Source organism: Bos grunniens, chromosome 7 (assembly GCF_055505025.1).
Source record: "Bos grunniens cultivar Pamir isolate PY7600 chromosome 7, Bosgru_T2T1.0, whole genome shotgun sequence".
NCBI lineage: Eukaryota > Metazoa > Chordata > Mammalia > Artiodactyla > Bovidae > Bos > Bos grunniens.
The window spans coordinates 42,494,508-42,508,075 of NC_141171.1; positions in this window are offsets into that span (position 1 = coordinate 42,494,508).

Sequence of the window (13,568 nt, forward strand, 5' to 3'; positions counted from 1 at the left end):
GGGAGCAAGGATTGGGATTCTGTGTCTCTTGGGATGCAGTGGAGTTGAGTTTCCCTGGGAAGAAGAGAGAACAAAGACAATACTTGAGGGTTCATAGGAAACAGAGGGAGGAAAATTGAGGACGAGTGAAAAGAGACCCAGAAGAAAGAGGAATCATCCAGGACTATCCTTTCCACCTTCTGCCACCTCTGTGAGACCCAAGACAGAAGTGAGTTGACTCAGGCTCCTTCTAGGCATGTCAGTCTATTCCATTGACCAACCTGTTACTGAATGCACCTCCACTGGTGGGAAACACTGCCTGCCCTCCTTCTGAGAGCTATTGACATCCACTTTCTCATCACTCTGATAACAGATGGCAGTGTTATTTTTCTTTGTTACTTTTCAACATAAAATCTAGGAAACCTATAGCAGCTCCAAATAGTGTTTGGGAATCCATGCAGCAGACACTTCATCCTTTTATTCAGTTTGTCCTAAACCCAGAAGCTAGAACAGTGAAGAGCTAAGAAGGACTGGCAGGACTAAAGCAATTAAAAACAAGTACATGGGCGGCTGAAGATAACACGCAAGGCTATTTCTTGCATCTTGCTTCCAAGCCTCTGTCTATTTGCTTACTGGTACAGGGACAAACTCCAAGCCTCTGTGACTCATGCAAATAACATACTCCTTTAGGGAATATCATGCTGTTTCAGAAAAAAGAAATGAGTTATTAAAAGGTGAAACAGTAAAAGGCCTATATTGATGTTGGTGGCAATAAGGAAGTATGGAATACAGGGCTGGTTTATATTTCTGGTTTTCATAGGCTGTGTGATTTTGGCCAAAGTCCTTCCCCCATTTGTACCCTAGGAAAGACACTGGGATACAAAGGGGGGAAGTCCAGAATTCAGTCTAGTTTCAAGAGTATATTGTTGTTTCTTGAAATGGGGATTTAGATAAGAGATTTGTGGACATATAATTCAAGGCTGTTTTTTTTTAATATAAATTTATTTATTTTAATTGGAGGTTAATTACTTTACAGTACTGTATTGGTTTTGCCATACATCAACATGAATCCACCACGGGTGTACATGTGTTCCCCATCCTGAACCCCCCTCCCACCTCCCTCCCCATACCATCCCTCAAGGCTGTTTTTAAAATTTCTGGTTGTTTTCTTCCAACCACCAAAACAGTTTTTGAAAAATACTTTTTGACTCAAAATTAAAGATAGCTATCTTTTCCATTACAGACCAGCCTGAGGTTTGCTTAAGCACCTTTTTTGAGCACCAAGGGGAAATATTCATAACAGTGAAATCAGCCTATGATGCATTACATGATATAAAATAAATTTAATATGTCTATGAAAATGCTTTTTAGCCTAAACTGTAGTGCTTACACATAAGCACTGTCAATATTACTAAACTGCTGCAAAAGGAGGAACTTGTCAACACCATTTTGGCTCAAGTCACAGTGATTCAACAGAAAGAGTGAAAGCTCTGATTCAGGCAACTGATTCAAGCATTTACACAAAACTGGGGATGAAGTGCTATATAAATCATTAAGATTTTATGGAAGAAATCACATACACTCCCCTCCCATGGACTGTTGAGACTCCAGCATTTCTAAATAAAATGCCGATCAATGGAACAAAATAGAAAGCCCAGAGATAAATCCACGCACCTGTGGACACCTTATCTTTGACAAAGGAGGCAAGAATATACAATGGATTAAAGACAATCTCTTTAACAAGTGGTGCTGGGAAAACTGGTCAACCACTTGTAACAGAATGAAACTAGAACACTTTCCAACACTATACACAAAAATAAACTCAAAATGGATTAAAGATCTAAGTGTAAGACCCAAAACTATAAAACTCCTAGAGGCAAACATAGGCAAAACACTCTCCGACATACATCATAGCAGGATCCTCTACGACCCACCTCCCAGAATACTGGAAATAAAAGCAAAAATAAACAAATGTGACCTAATTAAACTTAAAAGCTTCTGCACAACAAAGGAAACTATCAGCAAGGTGAAAAGACAGCCTTCAGAATGGGAGAAAATAATAGCAAATGAAGCAACTGACAAACAACTAATCACAAAAATATACAAGCAACTCCTACAGCTCAATTCCAGAAAAATAAATGACCCAATCAAAATATGGGCCAAAGAACTAAATAGACATTTCTCCAAAGAAGACATACAGATGGCTAACAAACACATGAAAAGATGCTCAACATCACTCATTAATAGAGAAATGCAAATCAAAACCACTATGAGGTACCATTTCACGCCAGTCAGAATGGCTGCTATCAAAAATTCTACAAGCAGTAAATGCTGGAGAGGGTGTGGAGAAAAGGGAACCTTCTTACACTGTTGGTGGGAATGCAAACTAGTACAGCCACTATAGAGAACAGTGTGGAGATTCCTTAAAAAACTGGAAATAGAACTGCCTTATGACCCAGCAATCCCACTGCTGGGCATATACACTGAGGAAACCAGAAGGGAAAGAGACACGTGTACCCCAATGTTCATCACAGCACTGTTTATAATAGCCAGGACATGGAAGCAACCTAGATGTCCATCAGCCAATGAATAGATAAGAAAGCTGTGGTACATATACACAATGGAGTGTTCCTCAGCCATTAAAAAGAATACATTTGAATCAGTTCTAATGAGGTGGATGAAACTGGAGCCTATTATACAGAGTAAAGTAAGCCAGAAAGAAAAACACCAATACAGTATACTAACGCATATATATGGAATTTAGAAAGATGGTAACAATAACCCTGTATACGAGCCAGCAAAAGAGACACTGTGGGAGAGGGAGAGGGTGGAATGATTTGGGAAAATGGCATTGAAACATGTATAATATCATATATGAAACGAGTAGCCAGTCCAGGTTCAATGCACGATACTGGATGATTGGGGCTGGTGCACTGGGATGACCCAGAGGGATGGTACAGGGAGGGAGGAGGGAGGAGGGTTCAGGATGGGGAACACATGTATACCTGTGACGGATTCATGTTGATATATGGCAAAACCAATACAATATTGTAAAGTTAAAAAATAAAATAAAGTAAAAAAATAAAAAGAACATTCATTTGAACACTATCTGGAATTCTGCCAGAGCAGATGATTAATTTGAATTGAGGCCCTTTCAGCTTCTTTATCATCGGCAAAAACATCAAAAGGGGAAAGGGAAGTCGCTCAGTCGTGTCCGACTCTTCGTGACCCCATGGACTGCAGCCCACCAGGCTCCTCAGTCCACGGGATCCTCCAGGCAAGAGTAGTGGAGTGGGGTGCCATTGCCTTCTCCAAAAACATTAAAGAAGGCATCCAAAGCCTCTCCTGTTGCCACCTGGGATCTTTGGTTGCAGCATCAAGCAGCAAGTACCCAATGGTCTGAAGAAAACAAAATACATCATTATCATCCGATATTCCAAGTCAGCCTCCAGAAAATAAGCACTGACTCTAAATGTGGCCAAAAATGCATGCACATTATTTTATATTGATATATGGCAAAACCAATACAATATTGTAAAGTTAAAAAATAAAATAAAAAAATAATTTAAAAAAAAGAAAAAAACTGTTAGGGAAAATTTAAAAATTTTTAAAGACAACACATATTGTGAAAATAACAAATATAATGAAGATAATTTTAAAATGTTAGGGTTTAAATTCCTAAATAAAATAAAGATCCATTAAGTGATATATGAAAGACTGATCTCGGAAGTAATGAAAATTTCCCCTCTAACTCTCTTTCTCTGTTCTTTTTTGTTTTACTTTCACCTGTCTTACAGTAATCAGAGTCTGATCCAGCCTGGAGCAATTCTTACCCTCATGGGAATGGAGGGAGAATGGATGGGTATGGTCAGTAAAGGACCAGAAACAACCAGGAATAATAGGGAGAAATGGCATTTTAACAAAGTTGTCAGTCCCTCACTAGGAAGCCCACTTTGGTGGGAGACACTTCTAATCCACACAAATCTTTTTTTTTTTTTTCTCTTTTAACTTGATTGTGTCTGGTCTTAGTTGCAGCACCCAGGACTGTTTGTTGCAGCACACAGACTCTAGTTGTGGTGTGCAGGCTCAGAAGTCGCAGCATGAGGGCTCCAGAGTGAGGCCAAAGTACTTGTCGTGTGTGGGCTTAGTTGCTCCATAGTATGTGGGATCTTAGTTCCCTGACCGGGGTTGAACCCACATCTCTTGCATTGCAAGCTGGATTCTTTTTTGGTTTCTCTGTCTTCCTTTTATTTTTTTAAACTAATTCATTTTTTTCAATTGGAGGATAATTACTTTACAATAGTGTGATGATTTTTGCCATACATCAACATAAATCAGCCATAGGTATACATGTGCCCCCCCACCCAGTGCCCCCCTCCCACCTCCCTCCCTCCCCTATCCCTCTAGGTTGTCCCAGAACACTAGCTTTGGGTGCCCTGCTTCACGAATCAAATTCACACTGGTCATCTATTTACATGTGGTAATGTATATGTGTCAATGTTATTCTCTCAAATCATCCTACCTTCACCTTTTCCCACTGAGTCTGAAAGTCTGTTATTTACATCTGTTTCTCCTTTACTGCCCTGCATGTAGGATTGTCAGTACCATCTTGCTAAATTACATATATATATGTTAACATACTGTATTGGAGTTTCTCTTTCTGACTTACTTCACTCTCCACAATAGGCTTCAGGTCCACCCACCTCATTAGAACTGATTCAAATCCATTCCTTCTTATAGCTTAGTTATATTCCATTGTGTATATGTACACAACTTCCTTATCCATTCATCTGTGGCTGGATATCTAGGTGGCTTCCATGTCCCAGCTATTGTAAATAGTGCTGCAGTGAATATCGGGGTACATGTGTCTCTTTCAATTCTGGTTTCCTCAGGATATATGCCCAGCAGTGGGTCAAAAATGTTTTTTCCAGGATGTCAAAATGCATATAAATGTTATCTGTAGCAAAAAAAAAAAAAAGCTTTTTAAATTACATGAAACTACTCCAACAACTTAAAAAATTTTAAACATAATTTCAAAAAATACATGAAGCAAAAACTGACAAAGTAAAGAGAGAAATAATGATTTAATAATAATAATGCAAAACCCCAATACCCCACTTTCAATAATGGATAGAAAAACTAGACAGAAGGTCAATAAGGAAGCAGAAGACTTAACAATGCTGGAAACCAACTAGCCATCTATAGAACACTCCACCCCACAACAACAGGATATACATTCTGCTTAAGTGCATGTAGAACATTCTCCAAGATAGAGCATGTGCCAGGCCACATAACAAACCTCAATATATTTTAAATGCTAGAAATAATATAGGGTGTGTTCTCCAACAACAATGGATGAATTCAAAAATCAATAACAAAGAAATTTGGAACACTCATAAATGTGTGGAATTTAAATAATATACTTCTAAATAGCTGTGGATTTTCTCATATGTCAACTTAGGTAGGCCATGGTACCAGAATTTCACTAAATATTATTCTAGATATTTCTGTGAAAGTATATTTTAGATGAAGTTAACATTTAAATCATCAGAATTTGAGTAAAGCAGATTACCCTCCACAATGTGGATTTTAATTGATGGCCTAACAGAAAAAGACTGATCCCCTGAAGAAGAGATAACTCTACCAACAGCCTTTGGACTTGAGCTGCCAGCATCAAATCTTCCCTGGTCTACAGACTGCTGGATTACCCAATACTGGACTTACCAGCCTCCACAATTATGTAACCCAATTGTGTAACTCTTTCTCTCACAGAAAGAGAGATAGACTACTATGAACAGTTGTATAATAACAAATTTGTTGAGCAAGATAAAATGTATATGTTCCTAGAAACACACAAACTATCAACATTAATGCAAGAAGATATGGAAAATATGAATAGACCTACAACATGTAATGAGATTGAGTCAGAAGTCAAAATTTTCCAAAAATAAAAATCAAAGAAAAACCCACTCCCATGTCCTAGGATTGTTCTATCTGTTGTCTGTTTAATAAAAGATCTGTCTGCTTGAGCTATAACTAGTCTCTTATTTCAAGTCCTTGCTACAATGAGACAAGAGCCAAGAAATCCTGACTTCTTGAGCTATAATTAATCCATCATTCCAAATCTTTGTTACAATGAGATAAGGACTGAAGAAGAGAAACAAACTGACCTGACAGCATGACTAGGAAAAGATGGCTTCACTGGCGAATTTCACCATGTTTACGAAAGAATTAACATCAGGGACCAAAGACTCATTCTATGGGGCCCCTGCCAAAGACTACTGCTGACATCAGCTCAGAGAAGGCAGCAGTTGATGAAGCCTTCCACAATGAGAAAAGTAAGATGTTAGTGACACTGTGTTTGACAGTAGACAAACTGGTAGGAATGTAGAACCTTAAAAAGTCACATCTTTTCCATCTTTTTTAATATAAATTTATTTAATTGGAGGCTAATTACTTTACAATATTGTATTGGTTTTGCCACACACTGACATGAATCTGCCATGGGTGTACATGTGTTCCCCATTTTGAACCCCCCTCCCACCTCCCTCCCCATACCATCCCTCTGGGTCATCCCAGTGCACCAGCCCCAAGCATCCTGTATCCTGCATCGAACCTGGACTGGCGACTCATTTCATATATGATATTATACATGTTTCAATGCCATTCTCCCAAATCATCCCACCCTCTCCCTCTCCCACGGAGTCCAAAAGACTGTTCTATACATCTGTGTCTCTTTTGCTGTCTCGCATACAGGGTTATTGTCAACATCTTTTCCATCTTTAACACTCCTGAAATTGACCTACCTTGGCCCCAGCAGCAGTACTTGGCACACCTCTGATGCAGACACCATCCCCAGTGCCGAGGCTTTAGAATCTGTTGACTCAATCCAGAGGAAGCAGGGGTCCATGGACGGCAGTCATTCCATGTGTCAGTCTGGAAAGTTAATGGCCTTTCTACAGTTCAGAAAGCAGTTTTTCCACAAATGTCAGTGTCACATACAAAGGGTCAAAAAGCTAACCTACAAGGGCCCTCTGGCCATGATACTGTTAGGCAGTTAAAATACAAAAAGGAATCCAAAATGGTGGAACTACACGGAAGTGGGGGGAAGTCCACAAAAGAGGATGTTGAGGACCAGAATGGAGAACCTCTTGCAGGAAAACATTCCCAAAACATGCCCCCTTCCCTGACTGGCCTTGAGCATACACCCACTTGCATTGCCTTTCTTGATTGGTGGCAGGCACAGGCACCTATTTTGCACAGGCGGAACCAAGAGGAGACAGGAAGTATAAAAAGGGAAGCAAAGAGGGATCATCACCTTTCCTTCAGGGTTGGCCCACTTCCCCATCTCAGGAGTGTACTATCTGTTTTCTCTTTAATAAATGATCTCTCTGCTTGAGCTTTAACTAGTCTCTTGTTTCAAGTCCTTGCTACAATGAGACGAGCCAAGAAATCCTGACTTCTTGAGCTGTAATTAGTCCATCATTCCAAATCTTTGTTACAATGAGACAAGAAATGAAGAAAAGATACAAACTTACCTGACAATATGACTACCTGAGCAGCAAATATTAATACATAAGCAAGGCTCTGAAAGACCATGAGTTCACTCTGACCCTCAAAGAAAACAGTTCAGCCAGTGTAAGGTAATATGTTCCATTTCTATGAATTTTGCCAAGAAGAAAAGGGTACTAGCCTGGAAAATGGGCCCCAAAGATATTAGTTCCTAATCTTTGGAACCTGTGGATGTAACTTTAGATAGCAAAGACTTTACAAATGTGATCAAGTTAAAGATCCTGCTTTGGAATCCTGGGTTACATAGGTGGGCCCTAAATGCCATCATGAATGTCCTTATAAGATATAGGCTGGTTGACTACCTGACTTCAGACTATAATACAAAGCTACAGTCATCAGGACAGTATGGTACTGGCACAAAGACAGAAAAATAGATCAATGGAACAAAATAGAAAGTCCAGAGATAAATCCACACACCTATGGACACCTTATCTTTGACAAAGGAGGCAAAAATATACAATAGAGGAAAGACATCTATTTATCAAGTGGTGCTGGGAAAACTGGTAAACCACTTGTAAAAGAATGAAACTAGAACATTTTCTAACCCCATACACAAAAATAAACTCAAAATGGATTAAAGATCTAAATGCAAGACCAGAAACTATACAACTAGAGGAAAACATAGTCAAAACACTCTCTGACATAAATCACAGCAAGATCTTCTATGACCCACCTCCCAGAGTAATGGAAATATAAGCAAAAATAAACATATGGGACCTAATTAAACTTAAAAGCTTTTGCACAACAAAGGAAACTATAAGCAAGGTGAAAAAAACAGCCTTCAGAATGGGAGAAAATAATAGCAAATGAAGCAACTGACAAACAACTAATCTCAAAAATATACAAGCAGCTCCTGTAGCTCAATTCCAGAAAAATAAACAACCCAATCAAAAAATGGGCCAAAGAACTAAACAGACATTTCTCCAAAGAAGACATACAGATGGCTAACAAACACATGAAAAGATGCTCAACATCACTCATTATCAGAGAAATGCAAATCAGAACCACAGTGAGGTACCATCTCACTCCAGTCAGAATGGCTGCTATCAAAAAGTCTACAAACAATAAATGCTGGAAAGGGTGTGTAGAAAATGGAACCCTCTTACACTGTTGGTGGGAATGCAAACTAGTACAGCCACTATGGAGAACAGTGTGGAGATTCCTTAAAAAACTGGAAATAGAACTGCCTTATGATCCAGCAACCCCACTGCTGGGCATACACACTGAGGAAACCAGAAGGGAAAGAGACACGTGTACCCCAATGTTCATCGAAGCACTGTTTATAATAGCCAAGACATGGAAGCAACCTAGATGTCCATCAGCAGATGAATGGATAAGAAAGCTGTGGTACATATACACAATGGAGTATTACTCAGCCATTAAAAAGAATACATTTGAATCAGTTCTAATGAGGTGGATGAAACTGGAGCCTATTATACAGAGTGAAGTAAGCCAGAAGGAAAAACATAAATACAGTATACTAACGCACATATATGGAATTTAGAAAGATGGTAACAATAACCCGGTGTACGAGACAGCAAAAGAGACACTGATGTATAGAACAGTCTTATGGACTCTGTGGGAGAGGGAGAGGGTGGGAAGATTTGGGAGAATGGCAATGAAACATGTAAAATATCATGTAGGAAACGAGTTGCCAGTCCAGGTTCGATGCATGATGCTGGATGCTTGGGGCTGGTGCACTGGGACGGCCCAGAGGGATGGTATGGGGAGGGAGGAGGGAGGAGGGTTCGGGATGGGGAACACATGTATACCTGTGGCGGATTCATTTTGATATTTGGCAAAACTAATACAATTATGTAAAGTTTAAAAATAAAATAAAATTGGAAGAATAAAAAAAAAAAAAAAAAAAACTGGAAATAGAACTGCCATACAACCCAGCAATCCCATTGCTGGGCATACATACTGAGGAAACCAGAATTAAAAGAGACACATGTACCCCAATGTTCATCGCAGCACAGTTTACAATAGCCAGGACATGGAAGCAACCTAGATGTCCATCGGCAGACAAATGGATAATAAAGCTGTGATACATATACACAATGGAATATTACTCAGCTATTAACAAGAATGCATTTGAATCAGTTCTAATGAGGTGGATGAAACTAGAGCTTATTATACAGAGTGAAGTAGGTCAGAAATAAAAACACTAATACAGTATATTAACACATATATATGGAATTTAGAAAGACGGTAATGATGACCCTATATGTGAGATAGCAAAAGAGACACAGATGTAAGAACAGACTTTTGGACTCTGTGGGAGAAGGCGAGGGTGGGATGATTTGAGAGAATAGCATTGAATCATGTATATTATCATGTGTGAAATAGATCCCCAATCCAGGTTCAGTGCATGAGACAGAGTGTTCAGGGCTGGTGCACTGGGATGACCCTGAGGGATGGGATGGGGAGGGAGGTAGGAGAGGGGTTCAGGATGGGGAACACATGTACACCCATGGCTGATTCATGTCAATGTATGGCAAAAACCACTACAATATTGTAAAGTAATTAGTAATTACTAATGTAATTACTAGACTTCCCTGGTGGCTCAGATGGTAAAGTGTCTGTCTACAATGTGGGAGACCCAGGTTCGATCCCTGGGTTGGGAAGATCTCCTGGAGAAGGAAATGGCAATCCACTCCAGGACTATTGCCTGGAAAATCCCATGGACAGAGGAGCCTGGTAGGCTACAGTCCATGGGGTCACAAAAAGTCAGACACGACTGAGCGACTTCACTAAGACTCACTAATGTAATTACTAATGTAAAGTAATTCCAATTGAAATAAATAAAATTTTTTAAAAAGATATAGGCAGGTTGAGATTTGTGTGATATGGAGGCAGAAACTGGAGGGATGCAGCCACAAGCCAAGGGATGCCAGCAGCCAAGAGAATCTGAAAGAAGCAAGAGACTGGGTCTCCCCTAGAGCCTCTGGATGGGTTATGACCCTGCCAACACTTTGATTTCAGCTCACTGAAACTGATTTCAAAAACTATGTTGTTTTGAGCCACAAGTGTATGGTGATTTGTTACAGCAGCCACAGAAAGCTGATACAGGAAGTGTTCATAGGAGATGGGTTTTTGTTTCTTCTGCTAAGTGCAGACTTACAATGGTTTGACTCATGATTTTTTGACACTACAATGGTGCAAAGGCAATATGCATTCAGTAGAAACCATACTTCGAATTTTTATCTTTTCCTGAACTAGCAATTCTAGACTCTTTTGCTGCTGGGCAGTACAGCAAGCCACAGCTCCTACTTAGCCACGCAGTCATGAAGGTAAACAACGAATACACTTAGAATCATTCTGTACCCATACAATCATTCTGTTTTTCACTTTCAGTACTATATTTAATAAGTTACATGAGACATTCAACATTTTATTATAAAATAGGTCTTGTGTTATTTGATTTTACCTAACTATGCCAAAGCCTTTGATTGTGTGGATCACAATAAACTGTGGAAAATTTTGAAAGAGATGGGAATACCACACCACCTGATCTCCCTCTTGAGAAATTTGTATGCAGGTCAGGAAGCAACAGTTAGAACTGGACATGGAACAACAGACTGGTTCCAAATAGGAAAAGGAGTTCGTCAAGGCTGTATATTGTCACCCTGTTTATTTAACTTATATGCAGAGTACATCATGAGAAACGCTGGACTGGAAGAAACACAAGCTGGAATCAAGATTGCTGGGAGAAATATCAATAACCTCAGATATGCAGATGACACCACCCTTATGGCAGAAAGTGGAGAGGAACTCAAAAGCCTCTTGATGAAAGTAAAAGAGGAGAGGGAAAAAGTTGGCTTAAAGCTCAACATTCAGAAAACGAAGATCATGGCATCCGGTCCCACCACTTCATGGGAAATAGATGGGGAAACAGTGGAAACAGTGTCCGACTTTATTTTTCTGGGCTCAAAAATCACTACAGATGATGACTGCAGCCATGAAATTAAAAGACGCTTACTCCTTGGAAGGAAAGTTATGACCAACCTAGATAGCATATTGAAAAGCAGAGACATTACTTTGCCAACAAAGGTCCGTCTAGTCAAGGCTATGGTTTTTCCTGTGGTCTTGTATGCATGTGAGAGTTGGACTATGAAGAAGGCTGAGCACCGAAGAATTGATGCTTTTGAACTGTGGTGTTGGAGAAGACTCTTGAGAGTCCCTTGGACTGCAAGGAGATCCAACCAGTCCATTCTGAAGGAGATCAGCCCTGGGATTTCTTTGGAAGGAATGATGCTGAAGCTGAAACTCCAGTACTCTGGCCACCTCATGCAAAGAGTTGACTCATTGGAAAAGACTCTGATGCTGGGAGGGATTGGGGACAGGAGGAGAAGGGGACGACAGAGGATGAGATGGCTGGATGACATCACTGACTCGATGGACGTGAGTCTCAGTGAACTCCGGGAGCTGGTGATGGACAGGGAGGCCTGGCGTGCTGCAATTCATGGGGTCACAAAGAGTCGGACACGACTGAGCGACTGATCTAATCTGATCTGAACTCTAGGCTAATAAAAGTGTTCTGAGAACTTTCAAGGTAGATTAGGCTAAGCTATGTTTGGTAGGTCAGGTGTAGTAAATGCATGTTCTCTATGTCTGTGTCTCTAATTATACTTTGCAAATAAGATCATCTATACCATTTTTATAGATTCCACATATATGTGTTTGTTTTCTCTTTATGAATGACTTCACAAATGGATAAGGGAGAAAGGGAGGTGGAAGGAATTGGGAGATTGGGATTGATACATATATACTTACTGATACTATGTATAAAATAGATAACTAATGAGAACATATTGAACAGCACAGGGAACTCTACTTAATGCTCTGTGGTGATCTGAATGAAAAGTAAATCCAAAAGAGACAGGATATATGTACATGTATGGCTAATTCATTTTGCTATACAACAGAAACTAACACACGTATAAAGCTACTGCTGCTAAGTCACTTCAGTCGTGTCCGACTCTGTGCGACCCCATAGACATCAGCCCATCAGGCTCCCCCGCCCCTGGGATTCTCCAGGCAAGAACACTGGAGTGGGTTGCCATTTCCTTCTCCAATGCATGAAAGTGAAAAGTGAAAGTGAAGTCGCTCAGTCATGTCCAACTCTTAGCGACCCCATGGACTGTAGCCCACCAGACTCCTCCATCCATGGGATTCTCCAGGCAAGAGTACCGGAGTGGGGTGCCATTGCCTTCTCCGATAAAGCTACTATACTCCAATAAAAATTAATTTTAGAAATTAAATTTAATTTTTTAAATGCATGTTCTACTTATGACATTTTCAGCTTATAGTGAGTTTATTGAAATTTACCCCATTGCAAGCTGAGGAAAATCTGAGCATGTATTTTACCTAACTTTAGGCTAATAAAAGTGTTCTGAGAACTTTCAAGGTAGATTAGGCTAAGCTATGTTTGGTAGGTCAGATGTAGTAAATGCATGTTCTCTATGTCTGTGTCTCTAATTATACTTTGCAAATAAGATCATCTTTGTGTGAGTAGGAGATCACACTCTGTGTGAGTAGGAGAGGAAAAGATTAGGATCTAACTCAAAATGTACCAAATATAAGCAGATAAAACAAGATGAACCAGAAGGAGGAGTTTCAAGAGTGTGTCCCACAGGGAAGAAGGAGCCAAGTTCCTAAAGGAAACCTCATCACCTAGACTCGATGCCCTGACAAAGATTCTCTCCCTGACCAAACTCTAGCCAGACTCCTTTTCTCCACTGGACTTCACCCCAGCCTATAAAGACTTGCACAAAATACCAACATAGTTTCTAACAGCTCAAGATCGCATTCATAGTATAGCCCAAACTTAAAATACCTGCCTGAGAAAGCTCAAGGCTGCCAAAAGAATTGACTGTTCCAGCCAGCGCTTGAAGACAGGGTCCCTGTGTCCCAACCTGTGTAGGCGGGTAGGAGCCTAACTTCTATAAGAACCAGTTAGCAAACCCATACAGGTTTCACATGAACCAACCCTGTCTTCACTATTTTTGTAATTT